At 38.0% G+C, this 25,894-nt stretch overlaps 1 long non-coding RNA gene across 2 annotated transcripts in view; it reads right to left on the minus strand.

Moving 5' to 3' along the window:
* LOC121395028 overlaps positions 1–23,061 on the minus strand; it is a 66,053-nt gene extending 42,992 nt beyond the window's left edge. For both annotated transcript variants that reach the window (XR_005962189.1, XR_005962188.1), the window contains exon 1: positions 22,583–23,061. This is a non-coding gene — a long non-coding RNA (uncharacterized LOC121395028). The remainder of the gene's footprint in view (positions 1–22,582) is intronic.
* Between the last annotated feature and the right edge of the window lie 2,833 nt (positions 23,062–25,894).

Here is a 25,894-nt window from a genome sequence, read left to right on the forward strand (position 1 = left end):
GATAAGCCAGATGCTAAGATCTTCGCTACTGTCCCGTCTGATAGTGCACGCTCGACTGTAATGTGGGAAAGAAGGCTAACCACTTTATGGAGGACAGACAGTAGTGCCTTTTAAGCTTACGGCATGAAGGTGAGGCTAGCGACTGTATTGGATGTATAAGCGAAGCTTAACCAATCAGGGAGCCAAACCAAAATGCCACAGGGGAAAGAACTTAGCATTATGTGCTTGATTCCACTTCATTACTTCTAACCCTGTGATAGGATCCTTAGATTGTAAGCATCCGTTTGACAGGGACAGATGTGAATGACTTATCTGTGTAATGCACTGTGTAAAATGTGACAGCGCTAAAAAGATAAGAAGAGGAATTAGACATGTATCCAAATATCTAGTTCTAACGCTGAATAAACACTTACAACAGAACTGACCTGATAAATGTGTATTATTATTATTATATCTGGCGTAAAGGAAAATAAAAACCGACCTTAAAAAAAAAAGAAAAAAAGAAAAGGACTCCAGAATACATGGAAAAAAATCAGGATGGGACGTCTGAAGACCGGAATTAAGGATTTCTTTTTAATGATTATCTACCGTTTAACGTAAAAATACTTTCACACTGATAAGCCAGATGCTAAGATCTTCGCTACTGTCCCGTCTGATAGTGCACGCTCGACTGTAATGTGGGAAAGAAGGCTAACCACTTTATGGAGGACAGACAGTAGTGCCTTTTAAGCTTACGGCATGAAGGTGAGGCTAGCGACTGTATTGGATGTATAAGCGAAGCTTAACCAATCAGGGAGCCAAGCCAAAATGCCACAGGGGAAAGACCTTAGCATTATGTGCTTGATTCCACTTCATTACTTCTAACCCTGTGATAGGATCCTTAGATTGTAAGCATCCGTTTGACAGGGACAGATGTGAATGACTTATCTGTGTAATGCACTGTGTAAAATGTGACAGCGCTAAAAAGATAAGAAGAGGAATTAGACATGTATCCAAATATCTAGTTCTAACGCTGAATAAACACTTACAACAGAACTGACCTGATAAATGTGTATTATTTATTTATATCTGGCGTAAAGGAAAATAAAAACCGACCTTAAAAAAAGAAAGAAAAAAGAAAAGGACTCCAGAATACATGGAAAAAAATCAGGATGGGACGTCTGAAGACCGGAATTAAGGATTTTTTTTTAATGATTATCTACCGTTTAACGTAAAAATACTTTCACACTGATAAGCCAGATGCTAAGATCTTCGCTACTGTCCCGTCTGATAGTGCACGCTCGACTGTAATGTGGGAAAGAAGGCTAACCACTTTATGGAGGACAGACAGTAGTGCCTTTTAAGCTTACGGCATGAAGGTGAGGCTAGCGACTGTATTGGATGTCTAAGCGAAGCTTAACCAATCAGGGAGCCAAGCCAAAATGCCACAGGGGAAAGACCTTAGCATTATGTGCTTGATTCCACTTCATTACTTCTAACCCTGTGATAGGATCCTTAGATTGTAAGCATCCGTTTGACAGGGACAGATGTGAATGACTTATCTGTGTAATGCACTGTGTAAAATGTGACAGCGCTAAAAAGATAAGAAGAGGAATTAGACATGTATCCAAATATCTAGTTCTAACGCTGAATAAACACTTACAACAGAACTGACCTGATAAATGTGTATTATTATTATTATGTCTGGCGTTAAGGAAAATAAAAACCGACCTTAAAAAAAAAAAAAAAGAAGAAAAGGACTCCAGAATACATGGAAAAAAATCAGGATGGGACGTCTGAAGACCGGAATTAAGGATTTTTTTTAATGATTATCTACCGTTTAACGTAAAAATACTTTCACACTGATAAGCCAGATGCTAAGATCTTCGCTACTGTCCCGTCTGATAGTGCACGCTCGACTGTAATGTGGGAAAGAAGGCTAACCACTTTATGGAGGACAGACAGTAGTGCCTTTTAAGCTTAAGGCATGAAGGTGAGGCTAGCGACTGTATTGGATGTATAAGCGAAGCTTAACCAATCAGGGAGCCAAGCCAAAATGCCACAGGGGAAAGACCTTAGCATTATGTGCTTGATTCCACTTCATTACTTCTAACCCTGTGATAGGATCCTTAGATTGTAAGCATCCGTTTGACAGGGACAGATGTGAATGACTTATCTGTGTAATGCACTGTGTAAAATGTGACAGCGCTAAAAAGATAAGAAGAGGAATTAGACATGTATCCAAATATCTAGTTCTAACGCTGAATAAACACTTACAACAGAACTGACCTGATAAATGTTGTATTATTATTATTATATCTGGCGTAAAGGAAAATAAAAACCGACCTTAAAAAAAAGAAAGAAAAAAAGAAAAGGACTCCAGGATACATGGAAAAAAATCAGGATGGGACGTCTGAAGACCGGAATTAAGGATTTTTTTTTAATGATTATCTACCGTTTAACGTAAAAATACTTTCACACTGATAAGCCAGATGCTAAGATCTTCGCTACTGTCCCGTCTGATAGTGCACGCTCGACTGTAATGTGGGAAAGAAGGCTAACCACTTTATGGAGGACAGACAGTAGTGCCTTTTAAGCTTACGGCATGAAGGTGAGGCTAGCGACTGTATTGGATGTATAAGCGAAGCTTAACCAATCAGGGAGCCAAACCCAAAATGCCACAGGGGAAAGAACCTTAGCATTATGTGCTTGATTCCACTTCATTACTTCTAACCCTGTGATAGGATCCTTAGATTGTAAGCATCCGTTTGACAGGGACAGATGTGAATGACTTATCTGTGTAATGCACTGTGTAAAATGTGACAGCGCTAAAAAGATAAGAAGAGGAATTAGACATGTATCCAAATATCTAGTTCTAACGCTGAATAAACACTTACAACAGAACTGACCTGATAAATGTGTATTATTATTATTATGTCTGGCGTTAAGGAAAATAAAAACCGACCTTAAAAAAAAAAAAAAGAAGAAAAGAAAAAGGACTCCAGAATACATGGAAAAAATCAGGATGGGACGTCTGAAGACCGGAATTAAGGATTTTTTTTAATGATTATCTACCGTTTAACGTAAAAATACTTTCACACTGATAAGCCAGATGCTAAGATCTTCGCTACTGTCCCGTCTGATAGTGCACGCTCGACTGTAATGTGGGAAAGAAGGCTAACCACTTTATGGAGGACAGACAGTAGTGCCTTTTAAGCTTACGGCATGAAGGTGAGGCTAGCGACTGTATTGGATGTATAAGCGAAGCTTAACCAATCAGGGAGCCAAGCCAAAATGCCACAGGGGAAAGAACTTAGCATTATGTGCTTGATTCCACTTCATTACTTCTAACCCTGTGATAGGATCCTTAGATTGTAAGCATCCGTTTGACAGGGACAGATGTGAATGACTTATCTGTGTAATGCACTGTGTAAAATGTGACAGCGCTAAAAAGATAAGAAGAGGAATTAGACATGTATCCAAATATCTAGTTCTAACGCTGAATAAACACTTACAACAGAACTGACCTGATAAATGTGTATTATTATTATTATGTCTGGCGTTAAGGAAAATAAAAACCGACCTTAAAAAAAAAAAAGAAAAGAAGAAAAGGACTCCAGAATACATGGAAAAAAATCAGGATGGGACGTCTGAAGACCGGAATTAAGGATTTTTTTTTTAATGATTATCTACCGTTTAACGTAAAAATACTTTCACACTGATAAGCCAGATGCTAAGATCTTCGCTACTGTCCCGTCTGATAGTGCACGCTCGACTGTAATGTGGGAAAGAAGGCTAACCACTTTATGGAGGACAGACAGTAGTGCCTTTTAAGCTTATGGCATGAAGGTGAGGCTAGCGACTGTATTGGATGTATAAGCGAAGCTTAACCAATCAGGGAGCCAAGCCAAAATGCCACAGGGGAAAGAACTTAGCATTATGTGCTTGATTCCACTTCATTACTTCTAACCCTGTGATAGGATCCTTAGATTGTAAGCATCCGTTTGACAGGGACAGATGTGAATGACTTATCTGTGTAATGCACTGTGTAAAATGTGACAGCGCTAAAAAGATAAGAAGAGGAATTAGACATGTATCCAAATATCTAGTTCTAACGCTGAATAAACACTTACAACAGAACTGACCTGATAAATGTGTATTATTATATTATTATTATGTCTGGCGTTAAGGAAAATAAAAACCGACCTTAAAAAAAAAAAAAAAAGAAGAAGAAAGAAAAGGACTCCAGAATACATGGAAAAAAATCAGGATGGGACGTCTGAAGACCGGAATTAAGGATTTTTTTTTAATGATTATCTACCTTTAACGTAAAAATACTTTCACACTGATAAGCCAGATGCTAAGATCTTCGCTACTGTCCCGTCTGATAGTGCACGCTCGACTGTAATGTGGGAAAGAAGGCTAACCACTTTATGGAGGACAGACAGTAGTGCCTTTTAAGCTTATGGCATGAAGGTGAGGCTAGCGACTGTATTGGATGTATAAGCGAAGCTTAACCAATCAGGGAGCCAAGCCAAAATGCCACAGGGGAAAGACCTTAGCATTATGTGCTTGATTCCACTTCATTACTTCTAACCCTGTGATAGGATCCTTAGATTGTAAGCATCCATTTGACAGGGACAGATGTGAATGACTTATCTGTGTAATGCACTGTGTAAAATGTGACAGCGCTAAAAAGATAAGAAGAGGAATTAGACATGTATCCAAATATCTAGTTCTAACGCTGAATAAACACTTACAACAGAACTGACCTGATAAATGTGTATTATTATTATTATTATGTCTGGCGTTAAGGAAAATAAAAACCGACCTTAAAAAAAAAAAAAAAAAAAAGAAGAAAAGGACTCCAGAATACATGGAAAAAAATCAGGACGGGACGTCTGAAGACCGGAATTAAGGATTTTTTTTAATGATTATCTACCGTTTAACATAAAAATACTTTCACACTGATAAGCCAGATGCTAAGATCTTCGCTACTGTCCCGTCTGATAGTGCACGCTCGACTGTAATGTGGGAAAGAAGGCTAACCACTTTATGGAGGACAGACAGTAGTGCCTTTTAAGCTTATGGCATGAAGGTGAGGCTAGCGACTGTATTGGATGTCTAAGCGAAGCTTAACCAATCAGGGAGCCAAGCCAAAATGCCACAGGGGAAAGAACTTAGCATTATGTGCTTGATTCCACTTCATTACTTCTAACCCTGTGATAGGATCCTTAGATTGTAAGCATCCGTTTGACAGGGACAGATGTGAATGACTTATCTGTGTAATGCACTGTGTAAAATGTGACAGCGCTAAAAGATAAGAAGAGGAATTAGACATGTATCCAAATATCTAGTTCTAACGCTGAATAAACACTTACAACAGAACTGACCTGATAAATGTGTATTATTATTATTATGTCTGGCGTTAAGGAAAATAAAAACCGACCTTAAAAAAAAAAAAAAAAAAAGAAGAAAAGGACTCCAGAATACATGGAAAAAAATCAGGACGGGACGTCTGAAGACCGGAATTAAGGATTTTTTTTTAATGATTATCTACCGTTTAACGTAAAAATACTTTCACACTGATAAGCCAGATGCTAAGATCTTCGCTACTGTCCCGTCTGATAGTGCACGCTCGACTGTAATGTGGGAAAGAAGGCTAACCACTTTATGGAGGACAGACAGTAGTGCCTTTTAAGCTTACGGCATGAAGGTGAGGCTAGCGACTGTATTGGAGGTATAAGCGAAGCTTAACCAATCAGGGAGCCAAGCCAAAATGCCACAGGGGAAAGACCTTAGCATTATGTGCTTGATTCCACTTCATTACTTCTAACCCTGTGATAGGATCCTTAGATTGTAAGCATCCATTTGACAGGGACAGATGTGAATGACTTATCTGTGTAATGCACTGTGTAAAATGTGACAGCGCTAAAAAGATAAGAAGAGGAATTAGACATGTATCCAAATATCTAGTTCTAACGCTGAATAAACACTTACAACAGAAACTGACCTGATAAATGCATAATGTGTATTATTATTATATCTGGCGTAAAGGAAAATAAAAACCGACCCTTAAAAAAAAGAAAAAAAAAGAAAAGGACTCCAGAATACATGGAAAAAAATCAGGACGGGACCTCTGAAGACCGGAATTAAGGATTTTTTTAATGATTATCTACCGTTTAACGTAAAAATACTTTCACACTGATAAGCCAGATGCTAAGATCTTCGCTACTGTCCCGTCTGATAGTGCACGCTCGACTGTAATGTGGGAAAGAAGGCTAACCACTTTATGGAGGACAGACAGTAGTGCCTTTTAAGCTTACGGCATGAAGGTGAGGCTAGCGACTGTATTGGATGTCTAAGCGAAGCTTAACCAATCAGGGAGCCAAGCCAAAATGCCACAGGGGAAAGACCTTAGCATTATGTGCTTGATTCCACTTCATTACTTCTAACCCTGTGATAGGATCCTTAGATTGTAAGCATCCGTTTGACAGGGACAGATGTGAATGACTTATCTGTGTAATGCACTGTGTAAAATGTGACAGCGCTAAAAAGATAAGAAGAGGAATTAGACATGTATCCAAATATCTAGTTCTAACGCTGAATAAACACTTACAACAGAACTGACCTGATAAATGTGTATTATTATTATTATGTCTGGCGTTAAGGAAAATAAAAACCGACCTTAAAAAAAAAAAAAGAAGAAGAAGAGAAAAGGACTCCAGAATACATGGAAAAAAATCAGGATGGGACGTCTGAAGACCGGAATTAAGGATTTTTTTTAATGATTATCTACCGTTTAACGTAAAAATACTTTCACACTGATAAGCCAGATGCTAAGATCTTCGCTACTGTCCCGTCTGATAGTGCACGCTCGACTGTAATGTGGGAAAGAAGGCTAACCACTTTATGGAGGACAGACAGTAGTGCCTTTTAAGCTTACGGCATGAAGGTGAGGCTAGCGACTGTATTGGATGTCTAAGCGAAGCTTAACCAATCAGGGAGCCAAGCCAAAATGCCACAGGGGAAAGAACTTAGCATTATGTGCTTGATTCCACTTCATTACTTCTAACCCTGTGATAGGATCCTTAGATTGTAAGCATCCGTTTGACAGGGACAGATGTGAATGACTTATCTGTGTAATGCACTGTGTAAAATGTGACAGCGCTAAAAAGATAAGAAGAGGAATTAGACATGTATCCAAATATCTAGTTCTAACGCTGAATAAACACTTACAACAGAACTGACCTGATAAATGTGTATTATTATTATTATGTCTGGCGTTAAGGAAAATAAAAACCGACCTTAAAAAAAAAAAAAAAGAAGAAGAAGGAGAAAAGGACTCCAGAATACATGGAAAAAAATCAGGATGGGACGTCTGAAGACCGGAATTAAGGATTTTTTTTTTAATGATTATCTACCGTTTAACGTAAAAATACTTTCACACTGATAAGCCAGATGCTAAGATCTTCGCTACTGTCCCGTCTGATAGTGCACGCTCGACTGTAATGTGGGAAAGAAGGCTAACCACTTTATGGAGGACAGACAGTAGTGCCTTTTAAGCTTATGGCATGAAGGTGAGGCTAGCGACTGTATTGGATGTCTAAGCGAAGCTTAACCAATCAGGGAGCCAAGCCAAAATGCCACAGGGGAAAGACTTAGCATTATGTGCTTGATTCCACTTCATTACTTCTAACCCTGTGATAGGATCCTTAGATTGTAAGCATCCGTTTGACAGGGACAGATGTGAATGACTTATCTGTGTAATGCACTGTGTAAAATGTGACAGCGCTAAAAAGATAAGAAGAGGAATTAGACATGTATCCAAATATCTAGTTCTAACGCTGAATAAACACTTACAACAGAACTGACCTGATAAATGTGTATTATTATTATTATTATGTCTGGCGTTAAGGAAAATAAAAACCGACCTTAAAAAAAAAAAAAAGAAGAAGAAGAAAAGGACTCCAGAATACATGGAAAAAAATCAGGATGGGACGTCTGAAGACCGGAATTAAGGATTTTTTTTTAATGATTATCTACCATTTAACGTAAAAATACTTTCACACTGATAAGCCAGATGCTAAGATCTTCGCTACTGTCCCGTCTGATAGTGCACGCTCGACTGTAATGTGGGAAAGAAGGCTAACCACTTTATGGAGGACAGACAGTAGTGCCTTTTAAGCTTATGGCATGAAGGTGAGGCTAGCGACTGTATTGGAGGTATAAGCGAAGCTTAACCAATCAGGGAGCCAAGCCAAAATGCCACAGGGGAAAGACCTTAGCATTATGTGCTTGATTCCACTTCATTACTTCTAACCCTGTGATAGGATCCTTAGATTGTAAGCATCCATTTGACAGGGACAGATGTGAATGACTTATCTGTGTAATGCACTGTGTAAAATGTGACAGCGCTAAAAAGATAAGAAGAGGAATTAGACATGTATCCAAATATCTAGTTCTAACGCTGAATAAACACTTACAACAGAACTGACCTGATAAATGTGTATTATTATTATTATTATGTCTGGCGTTAAGGAAAATAAAAACCGACCTTAAAAAAAAAAAAAAAAAAAAGAAGAAAGGACTCCAGAATACATGGAAAAAATCAGGACGGGACGTCTGAAGACCGGAATTAAGGATTTTTTTTTAATGATTATCTACCGTTTAACATAAAAATACTTTCACACTGATAAGCCAGATGCTAAGATCTTCGCTACTGTCCCGTCTGATAGTGCACGCTCGACTGTAATGTGGGAAAGAAGGCTAACCACTTTATGGAGGACAGACAGTAGTGCCTTTTAAGCTTACGGCATGAAGGTGAGGCTAGCGACTGTATTGGATGTCTAAGCGAAGCTTAACCAATCAGGGAGCCAAGCCAAAATGCCACAGGGGAAAGAACTTAGCATTATGTGCTTGATTCCACTTCATTACTTCTAACCCTGTGATAGGATCCTTAGATTGTAAGCATCCGTTTGACAGGGACAGATGTGAATGACTTATCTGTGTAATGCACTGTGTAAAATGTGACAGCGCTAAAAAGATAAGAAGAGGAATTAGACATGTATCCAAATATCTAGTTCTAACGCTGAATAAACACTTACAACAGAACTGACCTGATAAATGTGTATTATTATTATATCTGGCGTAAAGGAAAATAAAAACCGACCTTAAAAAAAAAAAAAAAAAAGAAAAGGACTCCAGAATACATGGAAAAAAATCAGGACGGGACGTCTGAAGACCGGAATTAAGGATTTTTTTTTAATGATTATCTACCGTTTAACGTAAAAATACTTTCACACTGATAAGCCAGATGCTAAGATCTTCGCTACTGTCCCGTCTGATAGTGCACGCTCGACTGTAATGTGGGAAAGAAGGCTAACCACTTTATGGAGGACAGACAGTAGTGCCTTTTAAGCTTACGGCATGAAGGTGAGGCTAGCGACTGTATTGGATGTCTAAGCGAAGCTTAACCAATCAGGGAGCCAAGCCAAAATGCCACAGGGGAAAGAACTTAGCATTATGTGCTTGATTCCACTTCATTACTTCTAACCCTGTGATAGGATCCTTAGATTGTAAGCATCCGTTTGACAGGGACAGATGTGAATGACTTATCTGTGTAATGCACTGTGTAAAATGTGACAGCGCTAAAAAGATAAGAAGAGGAATTAGACATGTATCCAAATATCTAGTTCTAACGCTGAATAAACACTTACAACAGAACTGACCTGATAAATGTGTATTATTATTATGTCTGGCGTTAAGGAAAATAAAAACCGACCTTAAAAAAAAAAAAAAAAGAAGAAGGAGAAAAGGACTCCAGAATACATGGAAAAAAATCAGGATGGGACGTCTGAAGACCGGAATTAAGGATTTTTTTTTAATGATTATCTACCGTTTAACGTAAAAATACTTTCACACTGATAAGCCAGATGCTAAGATCTTCGCTACTGTCCCGTCTGATAGTGCACGCTCGACTGTAATGTGGGAAAGAAGGCTAACCACTTTATGGAGGACAGACAGTAGTGCCTTTTAAGCTTACGGCATGAAGGTGAGGCTAGCGACTGTATTGGATGTCTAAGCGAAGCTTAACCAATCAGGGAGCCAAGCCAAAATGCCACAGGGGAAAGACCTTAGCATTATGTGCTTGATTCTACTTCATTACTTCTAACCCTGTGATAGGATCCTTAGATTGTAAGCATCCGTTTGACAGGGACAGATGTGAATGACTTATCTGTGTAATGCACTGTGTAAAATGTGACAGCGCTAAAAAGATAAGAAGAGGAATTAGACATGTATCCAAATATCTAGTTCTAACGCTGAATAAACACTTACAACAGAACTGACCTGATAAATGTGTATTATTATTATTATGTCTGGCGTTAAGGAAAATAAAAACCGACCTTAAAAAAAAAAAAAAAAAAGAAGAAGGAGAAAAGGACTCCAGAATACATGGAAAAAAATCAGGATGGGACGTCTGAAGACCGGAATTAAGGATTTTTTTTTTAATGATTATCTACCGTTTAACGTAAAAATACTTTCACACTGATAAGCCAGATGCTAAGATCTTCGCTACTGTCCCGTCTGATAGTGCACGCTCGACTGTAATGTGGGAAAGAAGGCTAACCACTTTATGGAGGACAGACAGTAGTGCCTTTTAAGCTTACGGCATGAAGGTGAGGCTAGCGACTGTATTGGATGTATAAGCGAAGCTTAACCAATCAGGGAGCCAAGCCAAAATGCCACAGGGGAAAGAACTTAGCATTATGTGCTTGATTCCACTTCATTACTTCTAACCCTGTGATAGGATCCTTAGATTGTAAGCATCCGTTTGACAGGGACAGATGTGAATGACTTATCTGTGTAATGCACTGTGTAAAATGTGACAGCGCTAAAAAGATAAGAAGAGGAATTAGACATGTATCCAAATATCTAGTTCTAACGCTGAATAAACACTTACAACAGAACTGACCTGATAAATGTGTATTATTATTATTATGTCTGGCGTTAAGGAAAATAAAAACCGACCTTAAAAAAAAAAAAAAAAAAAAGAAGAAGAAAAGGACTCCAGAATACATGGAAAAAAATCAGGACGGGACGTCTGAAGACCGGAATTAAGGATTTTTTTTTAATGATTATCTACCGTTTAACGTAAAAATACTTTCACACTGATAAGCCAGATGCTAAGATCTTCGCTACTGTCCCGTCTGATAGTGCACGCTCGACTGTAATGTGGGAAAGAAGGCTAACCACTTTATGGAGGACAGACAGTAGTGCCTTTTAAGCTTACGGCATGAAGGTGAGGCTAGCGACTGTATTGGATGTCTAAGCGAAGCTTAACCAATCAGGGAGCCAAGCCAAAATGCCACAGGGGAAAGAACTTAGCATTATGTGCTTGATTCCACTTCATTACTTCTAACCCTGTGATAGGATCCTTAGATTGTAAGCATCCGTTTGACAGGGACAGATGTGAATGACTTATCTGTGTAATGCACTGTGTAAAATGTGACAGCGCTAAAAAGATAAGAAGAGGAATTAGACATGTATCCAAATATCTAGTTCTAACGCTGAATAAACACTTACAACAGAACTGACCTGATAAATGTGTATTATTATTATTATGTCTGGCGTTAAGGAAAATAAAAACCGACCTTAAAAAAAAAAAAAAAAAGAAGAAGGAGAAAAGGACTCCAGAATACATGGAAAAAAATCAGGATGGGACGTCTGAAGACCGGAATTAAGGATTTTTTTTAATGATTATCTACCGTTTAACGTAAAAATACTTTCACACTGATAAGCCAGATGCTAAGATCTTCGCTACTGTCCCGTCTGATAGTGCACGCTCGACTGTAATGTGGGAAAGAAGGCTAACCACTTTATGGAGGACAGACAGTAGTGCCTTTTAAGCTTACGGCATGAAGGTGAGGCTAGCGACTGTATTGGATGTATAAGCGAAGCTTAACCAATCAGGGAGCCAAGCCAAAATGCCACAGGGGAAAGACCTTAGCATTATGTGCTTGATTCCACTTCATTACTTCTAACCCTGTGATAGGATCCTTAGATTGTAAGCATCCGTTTGACAGGGACAGATGTGAATGACTTATCTGTGTAATGCACTGTGTAAAATGTGACAGCGCTAAAAAGATAAGAAGAGGAATTAGACATGTATCCAAATATCTAGTTCTAACGCTGAATAAACACTTACAACAGAACTGACCTGATAAATGTGTATTATTATTATTATGTCTGGCGTTAAGGAAAATAAAAACCGACCTTAAAAAAAAAAAAAAAAAAAGAAGAAGGAAAAGGACTCCAGAATACATGGAAAAAATCAGGATGGGACGTCTGAAGACCGGAATTAAGGATTTTTTTTTAATGATTATCTACCGTTTAACGTAAAAATACTTTCACACTGATAAGCCAGATGCTAAGATCTTCGCTACTGTCCCGTCTGATAGTGCACGCTCGACTGTAATGTGGGAAAGAAGGCTAACCACTTTATGGAGGACAGACAGTAGTGCCTTTTAAGCTTACGGCATGAAGGTGAGGCTAGCGACTGTATTGGATGTCTAAGCGAAGCTTAACCAATCAGGGAGCCAAGCCAAAATGCCACAGGGGAAAGAACTTAGCATTATGTGCTTGATTCCACTTCATTACTTCTAACCCTGTGATAGGATCCTTAGATTGTAAGCATCCGTTTGACAGGGACAGATGTGAATGACTTATCTGTGTAATGCACTGTGTAAAATGTGACAGCGCTAAAAAGATAAGAAGAGGAATTAGACATGTATCCAAATATCTAGTTCTAACGCTGAATAAACACTTACAACAGAACTGACCTGATAAATGTGTATTATTATTATTATGTCTGGCGTTAAGGAAAATAAAAACCGACCTTAAAAAAAAAAAAAAAAAAAAGAAGAAGAAAAGGACTCCAGAATACATGGAAAAAAATCAGGACGGGACGTCTGAAGACCGGAATTAAGGATTTTTTTTAATGATTATCTACCGTTTAACGTAAAAATACTTTCACACTGATAAGCCAGATGCTAAGATCTTCGCTACTGTCCCGTCTGATAGTGCACGCTCGACTGTAATGTGGGAAAGAAGGCTAACCACTTTATGGAGGACAGACAGTAGTGCCTTTTAAGCTTACGGCATGAAGGTGAGGCTAGCGACTGTATTGGATGTCTAAGCGAAGCTTAACCAATCAGGGAGCCAAGCCAAAATGCCACAGGGGAAAGAACTTAGCATTATGTGCTTGATTCCACTTCATTACTTCTAACCCTGTGATAGGATCCTTAGATTGTAAGCATCCGTTTGACAGGGACAGATGTGAATGACTTATCTGTGTAATGCACTGTGTAAAATGTGACAGCGCTAAAAAGATAAGAAGAGGAATTAGACATGTATCCAAATATCTAGTTCTAACGCTGAATAAACACTTACAACAGAACTGACCTGATAAATGTGTATTATTATTATTATATCTGGCGTAAAGGAAAATAAAAACCGACCTTAAAAAAAAAGAAAAAAAAAAGAAAAGGACTCCAGAATACATGGAAAAAAATCAGGACGGGACGTCTGAAGACCGGAATTAAGGATTTTTTTTAATGATTATCTACCGTTTAACGTAAAAATACTTTCACACTGATAAGCCAGATGCTAAGATCTTCGCTACTGTCCCGTCTGATAGTGCACGCTCGACTGTAATGTGGGAAAGAAGGCTAACCACTTTATGGAGGACAGACAGTAGTGCCTTTTAAGCTTACGGCATGAAGGTGAGGCTAGCGACTGTATTGGATGTCTAAGCGAAGCTTAACCAATCAGGGAGCCAAGCCAAAATGCCACAGGGGAAAGAACTTAGCATTATGTGCTTGATTCCACTTCATTACTTCTAACCCTGTGATAGGATCCTTAGATTGTAAGCATCCGTTTGACAGGGACAGATGTGAATGACTTATCTGTGTAATGCACTGTGTAAAATGTGACAGCGCTAAAAAGATAAGAAGAGGAATTAGACATGTATCCAAATATCTAGTTCTAACGCTGAATAAACACTTACAACAGAACTGACCTGATAAATGTGTATTATTATGTCTGGCGTTAAGGAAAATAAAAACCGACCTTAAAAAAAAAAAAAAAAAAGAAGGAGAAAAGGACTCCAGAATACATGGAAAAAAATCAGGATGGGACGTCTGAAGACCGGAATTAAGGATTTTTTTTTTAATGATTATCTACCGTTTAACGTAAAAATACTTTCACACTGATAAGCCAGATGCTAAGATCTTCGCTACTGTCCCGTCTGATAGTGCACGCTCGACTGTAATGTGGGAAAGAAGGCTAACCACTTTATGGAGGACAGACAGTAGTGCCTTTTAAGCTTATGGCATGAAGGTGAGGCTAGCGACTGTATTGGATGTCTAAGCGAAGCTTAACCAATCAGGGAGCCAAGCCAAAATGCCACAGGGGAAAGAACTTAGCATTATGTGCTTGATTCCACTTCATTACTTCTAACCCTGTGATAGGATCCTTAGATTGTAAGCATCCGTTTGACAGGGACAGATGTGAATGACTTATCTGTGTAATGCACTGTGTAAAATGTGACAGCGCTAAAAAGATAAGAAGAGGAATTAGACATGTATCCAAATATCTACTTCTAACGCTGAATAAACACTTACAACAGAACAGAACTGACCTGATAAATGCATAAATGTGTATTATTATTATATCTGGCGTAAAGGAAAATAAAAACCGACCTTAAAAAAAAAGAAAAAAAAAGAAAAGGACTCCAGAATACATGGAAAAAAATCAGGACGGGACGTCTGAAGACCGGAATTAAGGATTTTTTTTTAATGATTATCTACCGTTTAACGTAAAAATACTTTCACACTGATAAGCCAGATGCTAAGATCTTCGCTACTGTCCCGTCTGATAGTGCACGCTCGACTGTAATGTGGGAAAGAAGGCTAACCACTTTATGGAGGACAGACAGTAGTGCCTTTTAAGCTTACGGCATGAAGGTGAGGCTAGCGACTGTATTGGATGTCTAAGCGAAGCTTAACCAATCAGGGAGCCAAGCCAAAATGCCACAGGGGAAAGAACTTAGCATTATGTGCTTGATTCCACTTCATTACTTCTAACCCTGTGATAGGATCCTTAGATTGTAAGCATCCGTTTGACAGGGACAGATGTGAATGACTTATCTGTGTAATGCACTGTGTAAAATGTGACAGCGCTAAAAAGATAAGAAGAGGAATTAGACATGTATCCAAATATCTAGTTCTAACGCTGAATAAACACTTACAACAGAACTGACCTGATAAATGTGTATTATTATGTCTGGCGTTAAGGAAAATAAAAACCGACCTTAAAAAAAAAAAAAAAAAGAAGAAGGAGAAAAGGACTCCAGAATACATGGAAAAAAATCAGGATGGGACGTCTGAAGACCGGAATTAAGGATTTTTTTTAATGATTATCTACCGTTTAACATAAAAATACTTTCACACTGATAAGCCAGATGCTAAGATCTTCGCTACTGTCCCGTCTGATAGTGCACGCTCGACTGTAATGTGGGAAAGAAGGCTAACCACTTTATGGAGGACAGACAGTAGTGCCTTTTAAGCTTACGGCATGAAGGTGAGGCTAGCGACTGTATTGGATGTCTAAGCGAAGCTTAACCAATCAGGGAGCCAAGCCAAAATGCCACAGGGGAAAGACCTTAGCATTATGTGCTTGATTCTACTTCATTACTTCTAACCCTGTGATAGGATCCTTAGATTGTAAGCATCCGTTTGACAGGGACAGATGTGAATGACTTATCTGTGTAATGCACTGTGTAAAATGTGACAGCGCTAAAAAGATAAGAAGAGGAATTAGACATGTATCCAAATATCTAGTTCTAACGCTGAATAAACACTTACAACAGAACTGACCTGATAAATGTGTATTATTATTATTATGTCTGGCGTTAAGGAAAATAAAAACCGACCTTAAAAAAAAAAAAAAAAAGAAGAAGGAGAAAAGGACTCCAGAATACATGGAAAAAAATCAGGATGGGACGTCTGAAGAACGGAATTAAGGATTTTTTTTTTAATGATTATCTACCGTTTAACGTAAAAATACTTTCACACTGATAAGCCAGATGCTAAGATCTTCGCTACTGTCCCGTCTGATAGTGCACGCTCGACTGTAATGTGGGAAAGAAGGCTAACCACTTTATGGAGGACAGACAGTAGTGCCTTTTAAGCTTACGGCATGAAGGTGAGGCTAGCGACTGTATTGGAGGTATAAGCGAAGCTTAACCAATCAGGGAGCCAAGCCAAAATGCCACAGGGGAAAGAACTTAGCATTATGTGCTTGATTCCACTTCATTACTTCTAGCCCTGTGATAGGATCCTTAGATTGTAAGCATCCGTTTGACAGGGACAGATGTGAATGACTTATCTGTGTAATGCACTGTGTAAAATGTGACAGCGCTAAAAAGATAAGAAGAGGAATTAGACATGTATCCAAATATCTAGTTCTAACGCTGAATAAACACTTACAACAGAACTGACCTGATAAATGTGTATTATTATTATTATGTCTGGCATTAAGGAAAATAAAAACCGACCTTAAAAAAAAAAAAAAAAAAAAGAAAGAAGAAAAGGACTCCAGAATACATGGAAAAAAATCAGGACGGGACGTCTGAAGACCGGAATTAAGGATTTTTTTTTAATGATTATCTACCGTTTAACGTAAAAATACTTTCACACTGATAAGCCAGATGCTAAGATCTTCGCTACTGTCCCGTCTGATAGTGCACGCTCGACTGTAATGTGGGAAAGAAGGCTAACCACTTTATGGAGGACAGACAGTAGTGCCTTTTAAGCTTACGGCATGAAGGTGAGGCTAGCGACTGTATTGGATGTCTAAGCGAAGCTTAACCAATCAGGGAGCCAAGCCAAAATGCCACAGGGGAAAGAACTTAGCATTATGTGCTTGATTCCACTTCATTACTTCTAACCCTGTGATAGGATCCTTAGATTGTAAGCATCCGTTTGACAGGGACAGATGTGAATGACTTATCTGTGTAATGCACTGTGTAAAATGTGACAGCGCTAAAAAGATAAGAAGAGGAATTAGACATGTATCCAAATATCTAGTTCTAACGCTGAATAAACACTTACAACAGAACTGACCTGATAAATGTGTATTATTATGTCTGGCGTTAAGGAAAATAAAAACCGACCTTAAAAAAAAAAAAAAAAAGAAGAAGGAGAAAAGGACTCCAGAATACATGGAAAAAAATCAGGATGGGACGTCTGAAGACCGGAATTAAGGATTTTTTTTAATGATTATCTACCGTTTAACATAAAAATACTTTCACACTGATAAGCCAGATGCTAAGATCTTCGCTACTGTCCCGTCTGATAGTGCACGCTCGACTGTAATGTGGGAAAGAAGGCTAACCACTTTATGGAGGACAGACAGTAGTGCCTTTTAAGCTTACGGCATGAAGGTGAGGCTAGCGACTGTATTGGATGTCTAAGCGAAGCTTAACCAATCAGGGAGCCAAGCCAAAATGCCACAGGGGAAAGACCTTAGCATTATGTGCTTGATTCTACTTCATTACTTCTAACCCTGTGATAGGATCCTTAGATTGTAAGCATCCGTTTGACAGGGACAGATGTGAATGACTTATCTGTGTAATGCACTGTGTAAAATGTGACAGCGCTAAAAAGATAAGAAGAGGAATTAGACATGTATCCAAATATCTAGTTCTAACGCTGAATAAACACTTACAACAGAACTGACCTGATAAATGTGTATTATTATTATTATGTCTGGCGTTAAGGAAAATAAAAACCGACCTTAAAAAAAAAAAAAAAAAAAGAAGAAGGAGAAAAGGACTCCAGAATACATGGAAAAAAATCAGGATGGGACGTCTGAAGAACGGAATTAAGGATTTTTTTTTTAATGATTATCTACCGTTTAACGTAAAAATACTTTCACACTGATAAGCCAGATGCTAAGATCTTCGCTACTGTCCCGTCTGATAGTGCACGCTCGACTGTAATGTGGGAAAGAAGGCTAACCACTTTATGGAGGACAGACAGTAGTGCCTTTTAAGCTTACGGCATGAAGGTGAGGCTAGCGACTGTATTGGAGGTATAAGCGAAGCTTAACCAATCAGGGAGCCAAGCCAAAATGCCACAGGGGAAAGAACTTAGCATTATGTGCTTGATTCCACTTCATTACTTCTAGCCCTGTGATAGGATCCTTAGATTGTAAGCATCCGTTTGACAGGGACAGATGTGAATGACTTATCTGTGTAATGCACTGTGTAAAATGTGACAGCGCTAAAAAGATAAGAAGAGGAATTAGACATGTATCCAAATATCTAGTTCTAACGCTGAATAAACACTTACAACAGAACTGACCTGATAAATGTGTATTATTATTATTATGTCTGGCATTAAGGAAAATAAAAACCGACCTTAAAAAAAAAAAAAAAAAAGAAAGAAGAAAAGGACTCCAGAATACATGGAAAAAAATCAGGACGGGACGTCTGAAGACCGGAATTAAGGATTTTTTTTAATGATTATTTACCGTTTACCGTAAAAATACTTTCACACTGATAAGCCAGATGCTAAGATCTTCGCTACTGTCCCGTCTGATAGTGCACGCTCGACTGTAATGTGGGAAAGAAGGCTAACCACTTTATGGAGGACAGACAGTAGTGCCTTTTAAGCTTACGGCATGAAGGTGAGGCTAGCGACTGTATTGGATGTCTAAGCGAAGCTTAACCAATCAGGGAGCCAAGCCAAAATGCCACAGGGGAAAGAACTTAGCATTATGTGCTTGATTCCACTTCATTACTTCTAACCCTGTGATAGGATCCTTAGATTGTAAGCATCCGTTTGACAGGGACAGATGTGAATGACTTATCTGTGTAATGCACTGTGTAAAATGTGACAGCGCTAAAAAGATAAGAAGAGGAATTAGACATGTATCCAAATATCTAGTTCTAACGCTGAATAAACACTTACAACAGAACTGACCTGATAAATGTGTATTATTATTATTATTATGTCTGGCGTTAAGGAAAATAAAAACCGACCTTAAAAAAAAAAAAAAAAAAAAAGAAGAAGAAAAGGACTCCAGAATACATGGAAAAAAATCAGGACGGGACGTCTGAAGACCGGAATTAAGGATTTTTTTTAATGATTATCTACCGTTTAACATAAAAATACTTTCACACTGATAAGCCAGATGCTAAGATCTTCGCTACTGTCCCGTCTGATAGTGCACGCTCGACTGTAATGTGGGAAAGAAGGCTAACCACTTTATGGAGGACAGACAGTAGTGCCTTTTAAGCTTACGGCATGAAGGTGAGGCTAGCGACTGTATTGGATGTCTAAGCGAAGCTTAACCAATCAGGGAGCCAAGCCAAAATGCCACAGGGGAAAGAACTTAGCATTATGTGCTTGATTCCACTTCATTACTTCTAACCCTGTGATAGGATCCTTAGATTGTAAGCATCCGTTTGACAGGGACAGATGTGAATGACTTATCTGTGTAATGCACTGTGTAAAATGTGACAGCGCTAAAAAGATAAGAAGAGGAATTAGACATGTATCCAAATATCTACTTCTAACGCTGAATAAACACTTACAACAGAACAGAACTGACCTGATAAATGCATAAATGTGTATTATTATTATATCTGGCGTAAAGGAAAATAAAAACCGACCTTAAAAAAAAAGAAAAAAAAAGAAAAGGACTCCAGAATACATGGAAAAAAATCAGGACGGGACGTCTGAAGACCGGAATTAAGGATTTTTTTTTAATGATTATCTACCGTTTAACGTAAAAATACTTTCACACTGATAAGCCAGATGCTAAGATCTTCGCTACTGTCCCGTCTGAAAGTGCACGCTCGACTGTAATGTGGGAAAGAAGGCTAACCACTTTATGGAGGACAGACAGTAGTGCCTTTTAAGCTTACGGCATGAAGGTGAGGCTAGCGACTGTATTGGATGTCTAAGCGAAGCTTAACCAATCAGGGAGCCAAGCCAAAATGCCACAGGGGAAAGAACTTAGCATTATGTGCTTGATTCCACTTCATTACTTCTAACCCTGTGATAGGATCCTTAGATTGTAAGCATCCGTTTGACAGGGACAGATGTGAATGACTTATCTGTGTAATGCACTGTGTAAAATGTGACAGCGCTAAAAAGATAAGAAGAGGAATTAGACATGTATCCAAATATCTAGTTCTAACGCTGAATAAACACTTACAACAGAACTGACCTGATAAATGTGTATTATTATGTCTGGCGTTAAGGAAAATAAAAACCGACCTTAAAAAAAAAAAAAAAAAGAAGAAGGAGAAAAGGACTCCAGAATACATGGAAAAAAATCAGGATGGGACGTCTGAAGACCGGAATTAAGGATTTTTTTTTTTAATGATTATCTACCGTTTAACGTAAAAATACTTTCACACTGATAAGCCAGATGCTAAGATCTTCGCTACTGTCCCGTCTGATAGTGCACGCTCGACTGTAATGTGGGAAAGAAGGCTAACCACTTTATGGAGGACAGACAGTAGTGCCTTTTAAGCTTACGGCATGAAGGTGAGGCTAGCGACTGTATTGGAGGTATAAGCGAAGCTTAACCAATCAGGGAGCCAAGCCAAAATGCCACAGGGGAAAGAACTTAGCATTATGTGCTTGATTCCACTTCATTACTTCTAACCCTGTGATAGGATCCTTAGATTGTAAGCATCCGTTTGACAGGGACAGATGTGAATGACTTATCTGTGTAATGCACTGTGTAAAATGTGACAGCGCTAAAAAGATAAGAAGAGGAATTAGACATGTATCCAAATATCTAGTTCTAACGCTGAATAAACACTTACAACAGAACTGACCTGATAAATACATAAATGTGTATTATTATTATTATGTCTGGCGTTAAGGAAAATAAAAACCAACCTTAAAAAAAAAAAAAGAAGAAGAAGAAAAGGACTCCAGAATACATGGAAAAAAATCAGGATGGGACGTCTGAAGACCGGAATTAAGGATTTTTTTTTTAATGATTATCTACCATTTAACGTAAAAATACTTTCACACTGATAAGCCAGATGCTAAGATCTTCGCTACTGTCCCGTCTGATAGTGCACGCTCGACTGTAATGTGGGAAAGAAGGCTAACCACTTTATGGAGGACAGACAGTAGTGCCTTTTAAGCTTACGGCATGAAGGTGAGGCTAGCGACTGTATTGGAGGTATAAGCGAAGCTTAACCAATCAGGGAGCCAAGCCAAAATGCCACAGGGGAAAGACCTTAGCATTATGTGCTTGATTCCACTTCATTACTTCTAACCCTGTGATAGGATCCTTAGATTGTAAGCATCCGTTTGACAGGGACAGATGTGAATGACTTATCTGTGTAATGCACTGTGTAAAATGTGACAGCGCTAAAAAGATAAGAAGACGAATTAGACGTATCCAAATATCTAGTTCTAACGCTGAATAAACACTTACAACAGAACAGAACTGACCTGATAAATGCATAAATGTGTATTATTATTATATCTGGCGTAAAGGAAAATAAAAACCGACCTTAAAAAAAAAGAAAAAAAAAGAAAAGGACTCCAGAATACATGGAAAAAAATCAGGACGGGACGTCTGAAGACCGGAATTAAGGATTTTTTTTTAATGATTATCTACCGTTTAACGTAAAAATACTTTCACACTGATAAGCCAGATGCTAAGATCTTCGCTACTGTCCCGTCTGATAGTGCACGCTCGACTGTAATGTGGGAAAGAAGGCTAACCACTTTATGGAGGACAGACAGTAGTGCCTTTTAAGCTTACGGCATGAAGGTGAGGCTAGCGACTGTATTGGAGGTATAAGCGAAGCTTAACCAATCAGGGAGCCAAGCCAAAATGCCACAGGGGAAAGACCTTAGCATTATGTGCTTGATTCCACTTCATTACTTCTAACCCTGTGATAGGATCCTTAGATTGTAAGCATCCGTTTGACAGGGACAGATGTGAATGACTTATCTGTGTAATGCACTGTGTAAAATGTGACAGCGCTAAAAAGATAAGAAGAGGAATTAGACATGTATCTAACAATCTAGTTCTAATGCTGAAAAAACACTTTCTGACAACATAACTGACAAGACAAATGCATAAATGTGTATTATTATTATATCTGGGGTAAAGGAAAATAAAAACCGACCTTAAAAAAAAAAAGAAAAGGAACCCAGAAGCCATGGAAAGAAATCAGGATGGCACGTCTGAAGTCCGGCATTAATCTTCTTTTTCTGCATACTACTTGTTATCATATTGATTTTTAGGGTGTATTATGAAAACCAAATAAAATATTTTAAACACACTGAAGACCGGAATTAAGGATTTTTTTAATGATTATATACCGTTTAAGGTAAAAACCCTTTCACACTGATAAGCAGATGCTAAGCTCTTCGCTAGTAATCATGATATACTCTGTAAGGTAAAAACCCTTTAACACTCACAAGCTAGAAGCTAAGCTGTATAGAAAGCAACAGATAGGTTACAGACTGAATAAGTCAACAGAACAACGTACCTCTCAAAATGACTGTATTTCAGAGACGGAAGACAGAATTTCTTTCATAGAAGATAACTCTTACTCCACAAAAAATAAATTGTTGTATCTGGAAAAAAAATAAAATAAAAGCTAAGTATTGGGAGAACAGGTCCAGAAGAGAAAATGTACGTTTCAAAGGCATTCTAAAACTTTCTAAACAAGACTTGCTTGCTTTATTACTAACAGCCTCTCTCTCTGGTAACTCTGCTGACTGAAAGATGATTATTCCATATTCAGGCAGCAGACTTCTCATTTATCCAGAAAAAACAGCCCTTCCAAATAAAGGGACAATGAAAAAAATATCTATAGTCAATGATGCAGAGCCTTTCTAAGAGCATCTTCCCTTCACTTCAATTAGAGATGGACACTACAGCGATTGACTGACACTAAGGGGAATATTTACTACTAGACATTAAGCCCGTTAAATTAACGGGCGCTAGAACATATGTAGTCAAACATTCGCCAGAGACGGTCCGTGGGGCACATGCGCAGTAGCGCAATCCCACGGACACAGGGACTGGACGCAGAGACACTTCAACTTTATTATATAGGATTATATAGGATACTGTGTAAAACTGCAATAAATAAATGGCATTCAAATTCACCACACACCAAAGGGAAAAAATGGTGCACTTATCAAGCATTCTACTTTTCTAATGCTGTCAAATGTGGCATTTGGAAGGCATAAAAACTTTGAGAAAGCTTCTGTTTATTTTACACATCTTTTTATTACCTTTTTTGGCAAGACTCAATTTACACAGCATAATAGATAGGCCCCTTAATGGGACATCGGAGCATACCACAGGAAAATGTATCCACTTTCCAGTCATTCCTATGGGATTTTTAGAAGTGTATTTATCTTTCACACATTGATAATATATTATTTTTCTTTTGTGCTGACATTTATATCTATATATATATACCAAACACTTGCACAAAATCCTTGATAAAGGTCCAAACGTGGACCGAAACGTTGATATGCACAGTGGAATAAATGATTATTGACCAGTAATATTGGAGTGCTTATCTTCCTTATTGCTATATATATATATATATATATATATATTTTTTTTTTTTTTTTTTTTTCCCCTATGGCTAGATTAACGGAATATGATCCCTTTCATGACATAGTACATTTCATATGTTTATACGGATAAAATTAAAGTCATAGATGTAAAATCTTGCCAGCCAGTTGGGTTGAAGACATGCAGGAGAGGAAAGAATGTGCAGTAGCTCTTCAGTCCAGAACTTCTTCCTTGAACTTTCATCACGTAGGCAAAGGTGTCAGAGATCCAATCCCTAAATGGAGAACAGAAAAAAACTTAAGAGCTTCTGATGTGCAGCTTAAGTGGCCTTTAAAGTTTATTTTAAATAATAAAGATGATTTAGTAAAATGCTTTTAATGACTCAGACTGTTTATATTTGGACAGATGTTCAAAGGTGAACAACTCCTTTAACAAATATTTAATCCATTGAATTTCTCCTCTCTTGACCCATTTGTTTAATACCATTGTTTCTCAAAGCAACCTTTGACATCAAGCCTAATTTCTCTTACTAAGGTGATAATGGTTCCCACAAAAGAACTAGTATTAAGGTTATCTATATTGCAAAACAAGTTAAAAAAACTGCCTTGGTTCTAATTGCCATTGAAATAGCGTTTCAAGATCGTAGGAAACATCTAAACGACTCTCTATCAACCTTTTGATTTATAGGCCCTTTCATAGATTTTATTCAGCTGCTGGATTTTTCTCCGAAGACACATATAATCACAGCTGGTGAAATATGAGCCTAAAAAGAGGGACTAGGCAGGGTTGGCCTCTCACTCCTACTGTTCAACATAACATTGGAACTCCTCATCAGATATCTCAAGATGTCCTCCAGAATACTTGGTATGGATATTCAGTGTGTTTACCAGCGTTTGACTTTACTGAATTGTGAAAAATCCTACTCATAATATGAAAAAAAACTTCTCAATATTACAAACTTTTGAGTCTATTTCTGGGTTTAAACCCAAAAGATTTTACTAATAAATATATATAAGGCCTTTCTTCTGCTAAAGCCCTATAGCAACTAGGTATTGAAAAGAAACAATCCTACATGGAAAAATCTAGGTATATAACTTCCGCCAGGTCTTTATTGGCTCTATTTGATGACCTCCAATGATAAATAAAGATTACACATTTCTATAATAAATTAAAAAATGTACCATTAAATTTAAAGGGAGGATTGCCTTCTAAAAAATTTAGATTTTTCCTAAATGCATCTATCTTATGGTGAATTTGCTCAATACAGTCATTTATTTGTAAAGGAAAAAATCCAAAAAATGTTCTTCAGAAAATAAAAAAGTGTTTAAAATTAATTAAAATGTAAGGCAATGCCCTGCACTGGTAAAACTGGTGTGTTTGCTTCAGAAAGGCTACTATAGTTTATACAGATAAGCTGCTGTGTAGCCATGGGGACAGCCCTTCAGTCTGAAAAAGGAGAAGAGGTACAGGTGACATAGTAGATAACAGAAAAGTTCTGTAGAATCCCATTTTATTCTACAGAGTTTATCAGTTATCTGCTATGTAAACTCGTGCCTTTTCTCCTTTTTCAGCTTTGAATGGCTGCCCCCAAGGCTAACCAGCAGCTTGATTATATAAACTATAGTAGTGTTTCTAAAACAAGCACATCATTGTTATCAGTGTAGGGCCACAGTATTTTATTTACGTTGACACATTTTCATTTTTTTTTATACTACTGTTCCTTTAAACGTCCAAAAATAAATGATGGTCTTAGTGTACCAGGTTACAGAAATTTAACTAATCAGCAATAACAAGGTATATTGCAGAGTGGATCGCTGAAGAAGAGATTTTGTGTACTAACCGTAAAATCTCTTTCTCTCTGGTCACTTGGGGGACACATGGAACCATGGGGTATAGCTGTTACCACTAGGAGGCAGGACACAAGAAGGAAAACGAGCTTCTCCTCCGCTGGCTATACCCCCTAGCAGGCACAACGTACATTAGTTTGTCCCAAAGAAGGAACAAATAAGATTTTAATTGAACAAAATACTTAACTTGTAAACAAACTAGTAGTTACTTACTGAATCATATCACACATGTAACTCAAACCAGAAAGAGATTTTACTATGAGTACACAATCTCATTTTCTCTAACGTTTGGTTGGGGGACATAGGGAACCATGGGGACGTACCACAGCTGTTCCCCAATTATAAGGTGGGAAGAGGCCCTAAGTGGAAGATACCACTGCGGCTTGAAGTACCTTTCTGCCGAAACAGGTGTCATGTGC

The sequence above is a fragment of the Xenopus laevis genome, chromosome 6S (assembly GCF_017654675.1).
Source record: "Xenopus laevis strain J_2021 chromosome 6S, Xenopus_laevis_v10.1, whole genome shotgun sequence".
NCBI lineage: Eukaryota > Metazoa > Chordata > Amphibia > Anura > Pipidae > Xenopus > Xenopus laevis.